Genomic DNA, 15,069 nt, shown 5'->3' with positions numbered 1-15,069 from the left:
AAACCTCACCCAAGAATGATACAAAGTTCTTAATCACATTATATGTTGGAACTGAGTTTTTTTTTTTTTAAGATTTTATTTATTTGAGAGAGAGAGTGAGAGAGAGAGAGTGCACGAGAGGGGGAGGGAGAGGGAGAAGCAGACTCCCACTAAGCAGGGAGCCCAACTCAGGGCTCGATACCAGGACCCTGGGATCATGACCTGAGCCCAAAGCAGACCCTTAACTGACTGAGCCACCCAGGCGCCCCAGGAATGGAGGTTTTAAGGAAGAAATGTTTTATTTTCTGATCAGATTTACTTAAATAAGGAGGGGGAGAAAGCACTGTTATTTTCAATACTTCTCCTCAGCCAACTTAAAACACTCTACTCACCTGTCCCTCTAACTTAATAAACAACAACATGGAGCCATAAAGTCAAATTAAGATCCCACTGTGCTAGAGTATTTGCAAGGAATTAGCAATAAAAATCTAGGTAGCAAATGTACAATTACTTAAAATATAGTAGAAATGTTGTCTACATAGTTAAGTGCCTGCAGTCAGTTCTGAAATGTTAATCGCTCTCATTAGCAATGTTCTTGTTTCCCTGGAAAAATGGTAGTGTTTACGCCCTCACATAATACATTAGCATCTGTTTTCTTTTCGTTTCTTTTTCAGCCCTCAAAGAAAAGAGAACTGTGTTAAAACTCTTTCCCCCTCTCTGCGAATCCATCAGTTGTCAACGGAGGAGGGCCTGTGCACTGCACAGTCAAGCACTATGTTCCATGAGCATGAAAACATTGTAAAAGAGCAATGAAACTTGTTGCTTGCCCTGAGAAATCAGCTAAAGGAGTGCGGTAAATTGGAACAATTGAAAGGAATATGGGATCCTTCCCACCATCACAATATAGTGCCCCCATATCTCTGCAGGAAAAGAAAAAGAAACTATATGCAATGTGGCACAAAGATGTATAAATCCAACCTCATTAATATATCTACTCTTCCCTTATTAGATTATGCCTCCTCCATCATGCTTTCAGGAGGAACAGATACTGTGGAGGAGGAGGAGGGAGAAGATAATGCTTGTAATCTAGCTTTTTATTAACGTGTGAACATCCAACACACAACCTGCCTGACGTGTTTCAATTAAAACAAAATTAAAATTCCTAATTAAATAGCTAGTACAAATGAACCTTAGTCCAATGGTGTGAAAGCCAAACTTTTAAGGAGAGTTGTGCAGCTAACTTCCAAAGGTTAGGTTAGCAGGTCTAGAACAGCTATTAATTGTAAAGAAAGCTGAACGTAATTAATTATAAATTAAAGTTGTTCAAGTTTAGCTTTATTAATAACGTGAAATAGGGCATCATGAGTGAAAATCAGTAGAAATAAATGCCTGGGGTTGGAGTTCTGTTCAACTTCCAAATAACAAATGAATTCCAACTCTTCTTACAATAGGTAATGTAGGATTCCTCTGTATGGTACCCCAAGCTGACAGAGTTCACCATGTAACAAAGTCAGACATCTCTGTTATAGGATAATACCATTAGCTAATTATGGCTGTACGAAGAAACTTGACTAAAATGGACTTACATTTTCAAGGGAGAAATAACTTGTTTCCCTGCCCTTGGCTTGGCACCATAAACACAATTCTATTTTTCTATTTTTCAGAAAGGATTCTTTGATCCTGGACATTGACATTTTGTTTGCCACTCTTACCAGATACTTAACAATTATATTTATAAACTCGACAAGAGATTTTAGAAACTGGCTGAGAGCCTATGATGGGGAAATTTACTTCATTCTTCTTGCTTTTGTTTTCTTTTCATAAGAAGGCGATTGTTCCTTGTAAATACCTTCCTTAACTGCGTATAGCCCCAGGGAGTCCATGTAGTCACCGTGACCTAGCTAGTTTGGATAATGGGGGCTCTGGTGTCAGGCAATATTCAGAGCAGCCAGGGCCCCATTGTCACCTCCTTTCACTTCTGCTTGCCATGGCTAGAAAATAAAGGGCAACAGTAATTACTTCTCAAAAGGTAGGCACCCGGGAAGGCATTTTTTGGTGATAGTGAAAGGAAGTTAAATTAATAAAGATATACCTACAGAAAAATAGAATAGAATTGGAAAGGCCAAAAGAAAGTTTATTTTAAAAGAAATAATACCTCTTTATTTTTTTGGTCCTGTTCAAGATTAACAGTTCTTTCTCCTGGTTTCTTAAGCGGAAACAAACCCTATTTCACTCTTATAAAATACCGCCCCATCTATAACTACAAACATTCAGTGAGACATAAATTATTGTAGGTACACTTGTGGCTACAACACATGATTTTTCTGTAGTTATTTGAGATATTATGATAGAAAGAAATACTCCCATTTGGGGTCATGATAATAATCCTAGGAGAATACCCATGGATGGGTCAGGCTTCTCCACCCTAGACTAGGTTCAGCCAAGAGCCTCTTCACTTTGTCAGCGGAGATTGTGCCAGTTCTCATGAGTCATGTGGAAACCACAAGGGTCCTCCTTGCAAGGGTTCAAGGAGCCTAATCTCCTCTCCTTATTATCAGAGGGTTGAGCTTACAGGGAAAGAATATAACATCATTTTTCTAAATTGTCTGTGCTTGTAAAAATACACAATCCTAAACTAACTCCAGTATTACAAAAGATTTTTAAAAAGTCTGAGTGTATATAGCTAGCAAAAGTGGCAAAATCAGGTCTGATGCTTCCCACTGAAATAACACGAAGGCATATTGTTTATCATCTACAATAACAGTTACTTTTATGTGTTTCATTTTTTCCTCAAACCACTCACAAGCACTGAGATAATACTATCTAAATATGGGTTCTAGAAAATAGTACTCTACTGAATGCAAAGCTTTGACATACCAGATCATAAATAAGAAAAATATGGAGTCTACCCAGCTGTGTAATAAAAAAATCTTATTAGAAATATATATATTACCCTCGTGTATTGCTCATGAATATGCACATTAATTTTTTATAGGATAAGTATTAACATGACCTAAATTTACATGTTTGTCTTACATCTGCCCCTGCGGTAGTTATGATGTGTCAAATGTGTTGACATTTGTGAAGGCTTTAAGAATGAGGTAAGCTGAAACTGTTATTAAACAGATATTCAAAATGTTAATTTGATTAATCGAAGGAGGAGGATCTAAGTAATTAAATATCATTACATTACATCTTTCCAGCTTTAGGTGTATTTAATCACCTGTAGGGAGCTTGCAGCCAACTCGTATTCTCTGTGGCAGTCTTATTTGTCAGGGTATACCTATCTTTTCTTAAGTCATTCGGTGGACTAATTTTCCTGGGGTGGGTGCATAAAGAGAAATGGGTCTTTGAGTAATTAGTCTTCAAAGTCACACATTTTCCTTGAATGCATGGCCAACATCATGCCTCTATGTGTTTGCTGTACCTAGTTCTGTGCCCTGATCAATAAATATTTTGTCAGCCATATTTTGTGATCCAAGTGATAAAGTTCAAAGAGCATGTTGCTCAGGCGCTATGTAAACAGTCACCTTATATTATTTAGATTCTATTAGAAGATTTTGTTTATGTGTTTCTTTCTTTCTTTTTTTGAAGATTTTTATTTATTTACTTGAGAGAAAGAGAGAGCAGAGAGGGAGAGGGAGAAGCAGACTTCCCACTGAGTAGAGCACCCAACACGGGGTTCTATCCCAGGATCCCGAGATCATGACCTGAGCCAAGGCAGACCCTTAACCGACTGAGCCACCCAGGTGCCCCTGCTTGTTTCTTTTTAATAAATCACAAAATGCTATTTATAATAGGGTTAGAGAATGTTAAGGCAGTTGGCAAATAATAAAGATAGGGCTTTGAAAATCATGGCCAACAAAACCCAGGGGTTGCACAAACCAAAGCTGAGTTGGAAACAAAAGTAAAATGCTGTTGTCGGTCACTTTAGCTTTAAAGGTGCAGTGACCATGTTATTGAAAATTCATCTATGGCTCATGGCTGGGGGTCATGTAAATGTATGAAAGCATATATTAATAAAAATATAAATAAGCCAAAGCAAGATTGCAGTTGCAGAGGCAGAACTGAAAACTCTTTTGCAAATGCTATCACATAAATAATGCCATTTTACAGATAAGACATTTCTTGTAAAAATCTCTTGACCCATGAAGTTTTTGAAATCAAGGATTAATTATTTTCTTTTTGCTCCCAGACACTTGTCAGTGTGACTGGTTGGGTTGGGTTGGTATAACTCAAAGGCATTATTGGTATTTAGCTTCTCTTACATTTCACTATGGAGCATTCTGGTTTGTGTCTTCTAAGACTCTGTACTTTCCCTTTCTTTCCTGTGTGCCAGGGAAGAGGAGGTGGGACCCAACCACAGAAATAAGAATGAGGAATTGTGAAAAACAGCTACCACCTAGTGAACACTATTAAGTGCAAGTCACTTGGCTAAGCAGTTTACATAAACAAACACATTTTGTCTTCAGGTATTGTGATCTATCTTTGACAGATGAAGAAATGGAAATAGAAGCCCAAAGAGTTCAAGCAACTTGCCACATAACAAATACCTTATAAATTATAGTCAGGATTTGAACTGACGCTGGTCAAATTCCAGAACATATACTCAACTGTTCCACCTTTCTCCTAATACAGATCTTGTTCCTCATTTTAGGCATTGACAAGCTAGAACAAAACGGTTCAGTGCAACCCTTCAAAGTGTGTACTTAGAGCACAAAAAATTATTCTGATCTAAGGAGGAATCCATACCTCCAGGCCCAGAAGAAAGTGCTTGAGGGACAATTAACAGCTCAAAACTTTTTTCTCTAATTCAAACTATGGGAGTCTGAAAAAATTTCATTACAGTAAGATTAACATTGGTGAGAGTTGTAGGTTACTAATGATCTGTAACACTGTTGCTCATATGAGAAGCTCCTGAAACTAAATTATAATTTTCTGCCAATGAATCGGGTAGCCTACAGGTCCGCTAATTTTGATTTAAATTTGGAAGGAATAAGATATATTCTTTAAGTTGCTTAGTAAATTTAAACAAGAGAATAAAAATTGAACTTTACCACTTGCTTAAAGTTACCATCACTGATGGGATTTGGTGTCTGCGTCTAAGGCTGTGAGCCCAAATCTCTTGTATTTCTTTCTTTCTTTTTTTTTTTTTTTAAAGATTTTATTCATTTGACAGAGAGATAGAGAGAGAGCACAAGTATGCAGAGAGGCAGGCAGAGGGAGAGGGAGAAGCAGGCTCCCCGCTGAGCAGGGAACCCGACCATGTGGGGCTCGATCCCAGGACCCTGGGATCATGACCTGAGCCGAAGGCAGACGCCCTCTTGTATTCATTTCTATTAGAGGTCCTACTGGAAGCTGCAGAACTATCAAGATAGGGATGCTTTAGTGCACAGTGAAAAGTATGAAAGGCTCTTTGCCTTTCAAGGATGTGTGGACATTTGGGAAGGTGATGCTTTATTCCTCCCCACCTTGAAAGTGTGGAATAAAGGAATAAAGACTATTAGCATTTTATTATATCTCATATACAAATGGAGATTTAATTCTTACAAGGAATTTTAGTTGAGTTAGACGCTTGAAAGCTTACCATGGGCATGGTGATAAAATTTACCAAGGTGGTGATAGACAAGGATGGGAATGCTGGCAATGACAGAAGCAGAATTCTCAAGCCAACGTATAGGGACTTTAAAATGTAGCTCAGTCCTCAGGATTATTGCTAAGGAAACATTAATATCACAGCTCTAAAGGTGTTAGAATCATTAAGATAGTGTTTCATAATAAAATACTAATAAATCATGGAGATCATTGTGACCAGAGTGACAGTATTAACCAACATCTAACATCTAACCCACTAATGACCTAGAAAATGATTATTTCTACAGTGATATTATTTTATTCCAGACCATATATTCAATTTCAATTTTCACTTTTTCCTTAGTACCCTGAGAATGCATTCAGGATCTAAAATTGATAATATTGCAGCTACTTTTTGTAAGGGAAAATAAAATAGTACCAGTTCGGATGTTAGTCCTTTTTGTCCATACTGTGTGATGTACTTTGACAGAAGTCATTGCCCATGATCAGTCTGGGCTATGTAATAAAACCCAAATGAGCAGGGTGAGCTGGGGATGGAGGCTGGGAAAACCAGAATCCAGCCCTTGTAGTAAAAGTCAGGATATGACCAGGGTCGAATACCAGATTAACATGTCAAGATTTATTAGCTCCAAGCAGGTCAAGTACAACTTGGAATGCAGCCATGGCACCGTAATTATGAATGACTGACTCTGGGCTCACTGAGAAGTTGGTCTCATGTCTCATATTTCACTGCCACTCCACCTCCACTCCCATGCCCTCTCACATCTTTGTATTTAGCCAAAAAGTTGGAAAGCATAACTTTAATCTGATCATCTTTCCTTAGTCTTATCTAGAGTCTTAATACCATGTGGGTTTGACCTAAGGTTAGAAACTTACAATGTGGTTCAAGTACATGATTTTATAACCACTGAAACTGAGGCCTAAAATTTATATTTCCAAAGCAATTAATTTATGATAAAGCTCTTTAATGTATATTTTCTTAGATTATTGTATAATAACTCTAAAAGATAAATACAGTAGATGTTATTACTCTGATAATATAGATATGCAGTTCAAAGTACTACGGGATTTTGTTTTATATTTTATAGATGATAAAAAACCAGGACTCAGATTTTGGTCTTTTGATTTCAAGCTTAGTGCCTTTCTATGATATTTTATTTTTTGATGTAATGGAACAGGCATTGGCCCAAGATTGGAGTGACCACGTCAGGACTCTGTTTCCCAGCTCAGCTCTATACCACATACACAATACCACACATCAGATCCGCAGCACAGCCTTGCTTGGGAACTTGTCTGAAATGAAAATTCTTGGGCCCCATGCAGGCCTACTGCATCAGAAATACTGGGAGAATACGTATTATCTGCATCTTAATAAACTTTCCAGGTGGTTCTGATGCATATTAAACTTAGAAAATTGACATTATATATTATAATGATTTTCTATCTTAGGTCTTTATAACAACAACAAAGTTTTTGTTTAAATCACTACATCCAATCTCTGGCAGAAGAATTGCATGTGTATACATTTTACCAGGCTATTAATCTATGCATGAATATTTATGAAATAATGATGATATTACACAGTACAGTTTTCATATTAGCATTGTTTCTCCTCAGTAAAGAATTTGTAGCTGCTCTTTGTATAGCTAAAGTCCAGTTTTAATTTTTCTTCTCTCAGTTTGCTGGTCCTCAATTGTTTATGCACAGTTTCCACTGGGATATCTGTTTGTTGCTTTAGTGCCTTTTTCTTTACAAAGAACATTTCTTAATCTTTGCTTAAATACCAAGTTTGCAACAATTGATTTCCATGGAGGATTTTGCTACTCCCCAAAGGACGATGCAAAATGCTGGCTATTTGCTTTTCTTAGCTAAAGAAGCCTTTCTTTCTCTTTCCTTCTCTCTCATTTCCAGCTTCTCGCTCTTATATGTATGTCAAAAACATATGTATGTTTTTATTTTATAAAATTAGGGTAATACTACATTTACTGCTCTATAACCAACATTTTAAAACTTCACACATTATATTCAATTCCATGTTCGTACGTGTTTTTATAAAGAAAAACTACATTCACATGATATTTTAGAGCATAGTTTTTTTTAAGATTTTGTTTACTTATTAGAGAGAGATCTCGAGAGAGCACGAGTGGGGAGGAGCAAAGGGAGAGGGAGCAGACTCCCTGCTGAGCCAGGCGCCCAATATGGGGCTCAATCTCAGGACCCTGGGATTATGACCTGAGCCCAAGGCAGATGCTTAACCAACGGAGCCACCCAGGTGCCCCAAAGCATATATATTGATAAGTATTAAGCATTACTCAGATGAGGTCATTTAGGTTATTTCTCAAGTTTTTGCTTAGAAGATAACAGTGATGAACAACTTGCTATGGAAATATTTAGGGATATTTCAGATTGTTTTCTTGAGATAAATTCCTAAATTCATGGAATGGATCCCCCCTGCTTGTGCTCTCTCTCTCCGTCAAATAAATAAATAAATAAAATCCTTTAAAAAAAAAGGAAATATGAACCATTTCATTTTACATTTAAATTGATTAAACTTTAATTTCATTTTAAAATTCAATTGCATATAGGCAAAAATGACTTTCTCATTTTCTATTTCATGGGAGGGGTTGAGAAAATTTTGGTAGTAAAAAAAATATGTATCTTGATACCTTCTCTGGTGTCACTTCACCCTGATCACAGATAAAATTTGATTCTTTGTTTACTGCCTGAGCCAAGCTAAAGCCAAATTATGAATAAAGCCATGGTATGGTTGCTGCATTCATACTGCTATGGCAGCTAACCGTCCACACATTATTTCACCCATGAGTCTCTCCAGAATCAGCTGATTTCAATATTTCTAAGAAAACCATGGTGGCACTTGATGAGGAATAATAAGAGGGAAGCCTAACAGCTGAAATCAATTGAAAAAACCAAGTATGCAATGCTTTGGAAAGAAAGTGAGAGGAGAGGGTGGGGTGCCTGGGTGGCTCCATTGGTTAAGCATCCAACTCTTGATTTTGGCTTAGGTCATGATCTCAGGGTCATGAGATTGGGCTCCAGCCTGCTTAAGATTATCCCTCTCCCTCTGCCCCTCCACCACCCGCCCCTCGCCCCTGCTCAAACACCCTCTTTCTCTCATAAAACAAAAACAAAAACAAACCAACCAACCAAGGAGATACGAGGAGGCTTTGGAGAAATGGCTGCTGGCCAGTAGAGCAAAATCGGGGGGGAGAAGGAAGGGAAGAGATGGGACTCCTGGAGCACGCCCAGAGAAAACTGACACTGCACTTAGCTCAGGAAGAATGTTTGGGTCCAGGTTGGGTGGGACAAAACTCTGACCCTTCAAGTCTGCAGTGAGAGTTAATGATTGACTTACCAAGAACTAACCTTAAAGTTGGGGGAGGAGAGTGTTTTTAGTGAGTTCAATGACATCTGCAAAATCCTTTGCCGTGTAACTTAACACAATCTTGGGAGTAATATCTCATCACATTCACAGGTTCTGCTCACATTCAAGACAAGAGGATCATACAAGGGTGAGAGGCATTGGGGGTCATCTTAGAATTCTGTCTCAGGTGGTTCCTAGGGCCATGCACCATTATATTACCTAATTTGATACCATCTGTGAGGTAGATATTAATATAAGTCCCTTGTTGCAGATGATAAAACTGGGGCTCAGGAAGGTTAAGTAACCTGCCCAAAGTCATTCAGTTTATTAGTGACAGACTTCAATCTGACAAATTCAATCTGTCAGATTCTAGATCCTGTATTGTAGAACTTCAAATACTGGCAAGTTCTCTAAAGTTCTGTTGGTGAATCAAAAAGTGTCTGAGGCCCTTGAAATGCTATGAATTAAATATGACCTATTTGTAATTCTACCTCTATCTAAAGATACCAATGTTATTAATTTCATAATTAATTCATCACATAAAAGTTTGACATACAGAGGGAACTGGGAAATATCTGTAGAGAAAAATGTTGATATGTCAAAGATATCAACTCCCTTAAAGTGACAATCAGGAATTAGAGCTGGAAAGAAGTTTCTTGGATCTTTTTACCTCTAACAATAAATAGGGTTCTTTATAAATGGACCCCGATATCATCCATTGTTTTCTAGAGTTCCTTTGCTATTTATTTTCTCTATAGGAAAATTATTTTAGCTTACTGATATTAATCCTGTATCCCTCCAGCTGTAACATCAATTTCCTTTGGATTTTTACCGTGGTAGAGAACAACTACATATGAATAAAAGTTTCTAAAGTGGGGCACCTGGCTGGTTCAGTTGGAAGAGCATGTGACTCTTGATCTCAGGGTCGAGAGTTTGAGTCCCATGTTGGGTGTGGAGATTACTTAAAAATAAATAAATAAACAAACTTAAAAAAAAAAAAAGACTGGCTATAATATTTTTAAAAAGTTTCTAATCAGAAATAAAATGGTTGTATAACACTGGTTATACTGATAATTCATTTGTAATTTGTATGTTTAAATCTTTCAAATCTTTTCATTAAAAATTAGAATGCAATTTTTTAATATTTTAGTGTAAATTGTAGCTATTTTAACAGAATACTGTACAATATACATTTCTGACAAAGACCCTCTTGTATATGTAAGTAACACATTCTAATTTAAAGAAAAGTTAAGACTATTTACTTTGGAGGGGCTTCTGGTCCTGAGAAGGCTGTGTAGTCCTTATAGGTAAGTTCTGTGCTAGGCTTTAGGAAGAAGTGTTCCCTTCCACGTCTTTCTTGAGTTTGCCATTCTTTGATTCCTCTTGCCATCCATGAAATAAAATATTGAGGATCAAGAGCAGGGATGTTGGGGGGAAGAAGGGTCCAAGGAGGACTAACTATGTATGGCCCAGCTCAAGATATCCTGTGAGCATTTGGGGGTCAAAAGAAGTTAATAATAAATGGTGACTTAATCTGGAACTTTCCCCTCTCTATCACCACTTAATCTATGTGTTATGAGTGACTAATTATTATTATTTATTTACTCATAACTTCATTTCTGTAGGTTAGGTACTCCTTGCTTTTTCTATTTGGCTTAGAAAAACACACATCGGTATATTTATCCGTAAAAGTGTACATGTTTTTCTGACAATAAATTGTAAGGTCCTTGGAGAAAGGGACTGTATCTTTCCTCAGTTTTCCCTACAAAATGTAGTTTAGTGTTTTATGTGTAATATTTACTGAGCAAAGATTTAATATTTGGTGGATTAGCGAATGATTGATTCCTCCTCTGGAATGTCACATCCCGTTTGCTTTATTTTCCAACAGCACGCTGACATGCAGGTGGAGCTCATCTTCTGACACTGCTAGAACTGAGTGAGAAGCTTTAGGACAGTGACTTGAGCCCAGAAAATGTCCTCTACACCTACATAGAGCAGGTAAGGGGCATGTGAGTGAAACTGTGATCGACAAAGCTTGAGAAGGGAAACTGCTTATCTAGATGAGGGAAACCTCAGCAATTCCTGGGGGTTCTAAATATAATGATCTGACTCTTACAAGAGTAGTACTTGGTATGAAGAGGTAGTTCACTGAAGAGGGAAAATGTTATTACATGCCTAGACATAAGATCTATGAAAGACGTTTTAAGGACTCAACTGGAGAAGGAAGAACAATACCTTAAGGAAAATCGACATTTTCCATAAAATATTTAATCTTAACAATGAATTTAGGTAAAGTAAAAGTTTGTCACATATTTAAAAATTTGGTAGATTATTTCTTAAATTTTTGAAAATGTTAATTATTTCCACTCGATTCCCTGACTAGTGATCAACTTAACCCCCAAGCAGTCAACTTGAAAATGTAAGCTGCAGTGCTAGAGAAGAGCCATGTTCAGAGTTTAGCTGTAGCAGAGTAAATGCATGAAACCCAAGACTAGAGCAGCTAAGAGGTAGGCTAGCAGCGATATCTTTTAGCTGATTAGACTACGTACTTGGAGGAGTCTGGGAAGATTGCCGTGTTTTCAAGATACAAGGCAAACTTCCAGAGGTAAAAGAAAAGGACAGATTAAAGGTACATTGCAGTGAGTGGAGCAATGCCTAGGAAGCCCTAGTTCCCACAGGAGAGTTGCCACATCCTGTGTCCCCCATTGGGCATTTCACTCAAACAGGGGTCTCTGCTGGATAATTTATAAGTTCTTGTGTGATAAATGAGAACTCTAGAGGGCATAAAATAGCTAACACCTTACCACTAATCAAGGCGGTGGCACCAAACTGTATTAGTGGTCATTGCATTCTTCGTAACAATACACTGGCAGGTTTTGTTTTTTTTTAATAATAACTTTTAATACAGAAGTCTTGACCACAGAGTCTCAGAAGGACTGATGCAAAGAAATAATTATGTGAGTGTTGAAAGAAAGAAATAAAGCAAAACAAAAGGGAAAAAGGGGGAACAATCTAAACATCTGTCAAGAGGGGTTTCATTATATAAATTGACATACTCGAGTAATAGAATAGTCTGGATTCACTTCAAAGGGTGAAATATTTCTATAAGTGCTGACATGGAAAGGTGTTCACGATATATTTTAAATTCAAAAGCACAGATTTGAGAACAGCATATGAAGTATAACAAACTTATTTTTATATATGCATATTAAATCTTACAAATGATTGGAAAATAAACTGATGGGTAGATTTAAGGAGGTAGATAATTGACTCAATATAAAATAAGTGATATTTGTAGATGTCAGAAATTAAAATGGGTCATCTTAGGATAAAGGAAGACATCGTTTATTGCTCAATGGGGATTTTTAGAGAGAATAGGGATGACCAGGTATGAGGGGTTTTTCAAGGCTTGACTGGATATCCTCTAGAACTCTAACCAAACTATAATTCTATGAAATGAAAAATTCACTATTCAAGAGGAAACTTGAGCCTGAATAGTTGGCCTTAGTAGTTGTTATTTGAACTTAATATGCTTGGAAATTCCAAGTCCTGCCTGCTTTTTGAAAGAAATGATTATTTTAGATTTATTGTATCATCCCTACTAAAAATTTAAAAAAAATTATAATAGGCATCGTTTGTGAGTGTTTTTTCCTAACTGGTAAATACAGTGCCATGAAACTCTCATATCAGTCATTCTCAATGTGATTTTTAAAACATATCTAGCTCCTTTTTTTTCCCTCTAGAAATGTACTAATTTTTAAAGTATGGTTTCTCTGTCTTTAATAATGGAGGCTTAGTACCTACACTGAGTCCCCAGGTATATTTAATAAACTTGTTGCCTCTCTTTGAAGGTGAATGTCTTCAATTTTTAGAAGCTTTTCTTATTTTGTACAATAAAAATATTTTCCTACATAACATACTTATTTTTTCCCAATATTTATTAGTATTTTAGATTATACTTCAGTGATAAGAAAGACAATGCAATATGGCCAATATTTGGGAGTCAGGAACCCCTGTTTTTAATATGCTACACCCACCATCAAATTTCACATCACCATCAAATTTCACCTTCAAAATAACATCAGTTTGAGATTTTAGCATGATTTAGAGCCTTGTGTGACAACACTGTACAGTTAATAATTCTACCATAGTTTTACAGGAGTCAGTGTTTTCTCATCAGGAAGCTATGAAGTCTAGTTTGACCATTCTAATTTACACTTCCCTGAACCCTTTTCCCCCTTTTCTTGACACCCCAACCCCAAGCTCATCCCTTTCTGTAAATCAAGATGTTATTATAAGATAAATGACCTTATTTACTAAAAGTATTTCTCTTACCCTCTCTCTCTTCTCCTCAGCTCATCCTCCCCTTCTCTGTTCCACAAATTGATTATGTGGTTAATGAACTCTTTTTCGGAAGCATTTTTGCAGATGGACTGGAAACCTTTCATGATCTATTGGAAGTTAATGCTGCGGAGAGGGCAAAAGCTCTAGTTATTTTTCAGAAACTTTGGTCCCTAGGGGATGACTTCTTTTTAAGTTTTGTGACCTAATATTTTAGAATGTCAATTATTTTTTTTTTAATGACTGGATAGAATGGTCCCTGGGGAGGTATTTGAAAACCTGTGCTTTGGCTTCAGTCCATTAGCATACTAGTCATTGACTTTTTATCATTTCCATGACCTATAAAATGAGAATGGGAATCTTACCTTTTTGTAAGAAATAAATAAGATGACAGACATGGGAACTGCCCTGAAAATAAAGGTATTCAAACAATACGACTATTACTGTCATTTTATAACTACTCTAGGATATATATCACTCTATACTCATATCTCATATATATAAAGAAGCACAATGTGGAGCACTAGTGTGATATTTTATTTATATAAGATTAAGTTTGTAATACTGTTTGGATGAAAAGAACATTTATAATAAAAAATTACCGAGAACAATTGCAATTTATCTCAGTTTTATCTCTTCTAAGTGTTCATCTATTTTGTTTGCAAAATATGAAGACAAATCTATATCCAGATCAATAATCATAAATGGTAATATTTAAAATTCGTTTTATACTGTCAGGAAACCCATCAATTAAACTAAGTTGACAAGAAAAGATTTAATTTGAATCAGACCCAACATGAGTTTATCCAGTATTAATGGACTTCTAATAGGTTCAATTTGCTATATCACATGTTGTGTGTGTGTGTGTGTGTGTGTTAAATTTTAAGAGCCAAGATGTCCATCGACAGATGAATGGATAAAGGAGATGTGGTATATATATACAATGGAATATTATGCAGCCATCAAAAGGAATGAAATCTTGCCATTTGCAACGACGTGGATCGAACTAAAGGGTATTATGCTGAGCGAAATAAGTCAATCAGAGAAAGACTTGTATCATATGACCTCACTGATACGAGGAATTCTTAAACTCAGGAAACAAACTGAGGGTTGCTGGAGTGGTGGGGGGTGGGAGGGAGGGGGTGGCTGGGTGATAGACACTGGGGAGGGTATGTGCTATGGTGAGCGTGGTGAATTGTGTAAGACTGTTGAATCACAGATCTGTACCTCTGAAACAAATAATACGTTATATGTTAAAAAAAAAAAGAAGAAGAAGATAGCAGGAGGGGAAGAATGAAGGGGGGGAAATCGCAGTGGGAGATGAACCATGAGAGACTATGGACTCTGAAAAACAAACTGAGGGTTCTAGAGGGGAGGGGGGTGGGGGGGATGGGTTAGCCTGGTGATGGGTATTAAAAACGGCATGTTCTGCATGGAACACTGGGTGTTATATGCAAACAATGAATCATGAAACACTACATCAAAAACTAATGATGTAATGTATGGTGATTAACATAACATAATAATAAAAAAATTTTTAAATATTGCTAGGTTAACTAAAAAAAAAAAAACCTTGAATCAGATTTCTGCAAGATGTACATGGCATTTCTATGGAACTACCAGATTCTGAATAAAACAAAATTTGGAGCTTCTAAGAAAGTTTACTATCCAACTTTTAGACAAAAACAAGTGGAGAATCGGTTCTAATTAGAACATCTGGTGAAGGCCTATTCCTGTCGTACATACCTGTCTTAGATTCAAATGTATCCCAT

General features: G+C 36.7%; 1 long non-coding RNA gene across 2 annotated transcripts in view; it reads right to left on the bottom strand.

Annotated features, from left to right (window-relative positions):
* The window catches only part of LOC118529579 (uncharacterized), a 479,669-nt gene that overhangs the window by 64,823 nt on the left and 399,777 nt on the right, over positions 1-15,069 (bottom strand). Inside the window, exon 4 of one of the 2 annotated variants that reach the window (XR_013449141.1) lies at positions 13,298-13,423. The exons of the other annotated variant lie outside the window; for it this stretch is intronic. This is a non-coding gene — a long non-coding RNA (uncharacterized LOC118529579). Of the gene's footprint in view, positions 1-13,297; positions 13,424-15,069 lie in introns of those variants that run through there. 2 annotated transcript variants of the gene reach the window in all.

Source organism: Halichoerus grypus, chromosome 6 (assembly GCF_964656455.1).
Source record: "Halichoerus grypus chromosome 6, mHalGry1.hap1.1, whole genome shotgun sequence".
Classification (NCBI taxonomy): Eukaryota; Metazoa; Chordata; class Mammalia; order Carnivora; family Phocidae; genus Halichoerus; species Halichoerus grypus.
The sequence above is the reverse complement of the archived record's forward strand: the minus strand, read 5'-3'. Positions and strand labels throughout refer to the sequence as shown.